General features: G+C 37.9%; 1 protein-coding gene across 1 annotated transcript in view; it reads right to left on the reverse strand.

Annotated features, from left to right (window-relative positions):
• Positions 1-3,169: 3,169 nt before the first annotated feature.
• Positions 3,170-3,542, reverse strand: part of LOC119590138 (myosin-2 heavy chain, non muscle-like) — a 30,330-nt gene continuing 29,957 nt past the window's right edge. Inside the window, exon 9 of the mRNA XM_037938917.1 lies at positions 3,170-3,542. This exon is cut by the window's right edge and continues 1,088 nt beyond it. The gene's annotated coding sequence lies outside the window, so the exon portion shown is untranslated.

The raw sequence follows: 3,542 nt of genomic DNA on the forward strand, positions 1-3,542 counted from the left end.
TTTCCATGTGTGGAAAACGGCCTTCTCTCCATGCATAGAAAACGCACCTCTCTCCACTCATAGAAAATGTATTTTTCTCCATGCATAGAAAACGCACCTCTCTCCATGCATAGAAACATAGAAAACGCACCTCTCTCCATGCATAGAAAACGCACCTCTCTCCATGCAAAAAAATTTCTCTCCACGCATAGAAAACGCACCTCTCTCCATGCATAGAAAATGTGTGTGTATGCATAGAAAAGCACCTCTCTCAGCATAGAAACGCCCTCTAATGCATAGAAAACGCACCTTCTCTCCAATGCAAGAAATCGGACCTCTCTCCACGCATAGAAAACGCAGATCCTCCTGCAAAACGCACCTCTCTCCACGCATAGAAAAGGACCTTTTCATCACATGAAAACGACTTCTCCACGCATAGAAAACGCACCTCTCTCCATGCATAGAAAGGCACTCCTCCCATCCCACCTAGAAAACGGACCTTCCTCCATGCATAGAAAACGCACCTCTCTCCACGCATAGAAAACGCACCTCTCTCCAACGCACATCCCTCGCTCGTTTTTCCATGCATAGGAAACGCACCTCTCTCCAGCAAAAAGACCTCTCTCCAGGCATAGAAAACGAACATCCTCGCCGAAAAACGGAACTCTCTTCATGCATATAAAATTAACATCTCTCGTACGTCTCTCTCCATGCATAGAAAGCGGATTTTTCTCCAAATATAGAAAACGGACCTCTCTCCAGACATAGAAAACGCAGATCTCCTGCACCTCTTTCTCCACGCATAGAAAATGGACCTTTCTCCAAACATAGAAAACGGATCTTTCCCCAGGCAGAGAAAACAAATCTCTTTCTATGCATAGACAAGGCATATTCCTCGCACCAATTTCCCCACACATAGAAAACGGACCTTCCTACACGCATAGAAAACGGATCTCTCTCTACGTATAGAAAACGCACATCTCTCACACCTCTTTCTCCACGTATAGAAAACGGACCTTTCTCCACGCATAGAAAACGGAACTTTCTTCACGCATAGAAAATGGACCTTTCTCCACACCTAGAAAACGGACCTCTCCCCACGCATAGAAAACGCACATCCCTCGTACCGCTTTTTCCACGCATAGAAAACGGACCGTCCTCTCTCCAAACTCCTGGGAGGGAAAAAAAAAAAAAAAAAAAAAAAAACGCAGCTGCCACGCTTCCCTCGGGATTCGCCGCCGCCCGCTGAACACACTCCTAATTCCTCCCGCAAATCCTACAGCAGGATCAAACGTGTTCCGAGCCCTTTCCCCTCGCTCTTGCCCTTCAACAAGAGCTTTTCCCGGCCCTTCCCTCTTTCATTAGATTCCCTCTGGAAAATAGAAATCGAAAAAAAAAAGATGTTAAAAATCGGGGGGGGGGGGGGAGGGAGAAGAAATCGGCTATGCTTAACAATCCACAGGACGAGGGTGATGAAGAGGAAAGGAAGGAAGGGACGTTGAATAGGGATTATTGCGAAGGTAAGAATAAAAGGGGGAAGAAGATAGACGAGGAAGAATGAAAGGGATAGATAGAAGGACAAAGGGAATGACGCAAAAGAAAAGGAGGGAGATTAAAGGACAGAGTGATGAATATTGGGATTAAGCACAGATGGAAACCAAGTGATGCGCCATGAACGAAGGTGAAAGATAATCTAGGCGAATTATGAAATGGACGTTTGACTTTGAGCATTAGTTAATGTAATGGCAGAGCATCATTATATTAAATTAGGGATGAGATAATTATGTTCAATGTAGCTTTTTTTTTTTTTTTCCTCCAAATGCTGCTCGCCAACGGAGGAAAATTATTGTTCGAACATGATATGTCTGGAGGAAAAGTGTGTACATGTGTATTGCATAATTCGTTCGAAATCAAACCTAAGAATTAATGACTATCGAGAAAAAATAACATGTTTTTATCTTTTCATCTTTTGTTTTTGCTTTTCTCTCTCTCTCTCTCTCTCTCTCTCTTTCTCTCTCTCTTTTCTATTCTTTCATTTTTTATATATATATATATATATTATATATATATATATAATTATATATATATATATATATATATATATATATAATATACATATATATCTATATATATATATATATTATATATATATATATAATAATATTATATCATATATATATATATATATATATATCATTCCTTATATTTTAATCATATCTCGATTCTGATACCTCGTACACGCAACTCCCGCCATTAATAATTCTTTTCCATATCTCATAGAACTCAGTTTTCTAGTTTCTACTGGATAAACACCTTTTTTATTTTCGTTTGTATTCAACCTAAGACTTAATCACTTCCCGAATCTATATGTTCTCTATCTCATCTCTATTTTCTCTCCTTCTTTTCTTTCTCTCTCTCTCTCTTTCTCTCTCTCTCTCTCTCTCTCTCTCTTTTCTTCTCTCTCTCCGTTTTCTCTCTCTCTCTCTTTCCTCTCTTCTCCCTCTCTTCTCTCTATCTCTCTCTCTCTCTCTCTCTCTCTCTCTCTCTCTCTCTCTCTCTCTCTCTCTCTCTCTCTTTCTCTCTCTCTCTCTCTCTCTTTCTCTCTCTCCCCGTCCTCTCTCTCTCTCTCTCTCTCTCTCTCTCTCTCTCTCTCTCTCTCTCTCTCTCTCTCTGCGTACCATTATTCCATATCTAAGATCTCAGTTTACAAAATTTCTCCTGGATAAAAAAACATTCTTATTTTCATTTGTAATCAACGCAAAATGCATAGGAAGTCAGCGGTCATGTATTACATTTATTATTGTATTTTCCAGTGGGTTATGGCATTACTGCTTACAAGTTGAATAATGTGTTAGATGAGGTGTGTTTATTTATCAGTTATAGGGTTTATAGGGGGAGAGATTATGCATATATGTAAATGCGTAGATTGGTAAGTGAAGGGGATAGATCGAAAGGGTAATAGAAAGTTGATTTATAAGTAGATTGTTAGATAGATGTTCATGGATAAGATATAGAAAAAATATATATATAGTTGTGTTGTGGTTTCTATATGTTTTATCATTAAAAAGAGTATATGTAATTCTACCCCGATTTTCAGAATAAGAAAAAAATAAGAAAGAAAACAATAAAAAATAATAATGATTTACACTGAAAAACAAACACAGATAAAGGAGATTCAATAAAAGAGCAATCATTTTATTTCTTGGGAAAGAAAGTGCTTTATTAAATCGATATTCAGGATAATACAGGAAAGTTCCGCTATGTCTACAAAAGTAATCCTATTCTCTATACATATAATCCTACATCCTACTTGCAAAATAAAAATTGCAAAAGGTATTATCCTGTCGACTTGATCGCCTTCCTTATCGTAATACATATCATTTATTCAAATAAAACTTGTTTATCGTAAGGTTTAGTCATCGTTCAAGTGGCATCGGTAGTTTAGTTTCTACTATCACTTATTTCTTTCGATTTTAGAAATCAAAATAAGAAAAAGAAAGAAAAAAAGTGAATGAAAGGGGGTTTTCCTCGAACTGGTCCCTTTTGATGTTCAATCAGAATAG

The sequence above is a fragment of the Penaeus monodon genome, chromosome 26, assembly GCF_015228065.2.
Source record: "Penaeus monodon isolate SGIC_2016 chromosome 26, NSTDA_Pmon_1, whole genome shotgun sequence".
NCBI lineage: Eukaryota > Metazoa > Arthropoda > Malacostraca > Decapoda > Penaeidae > Penaeus > Penaeus monodon.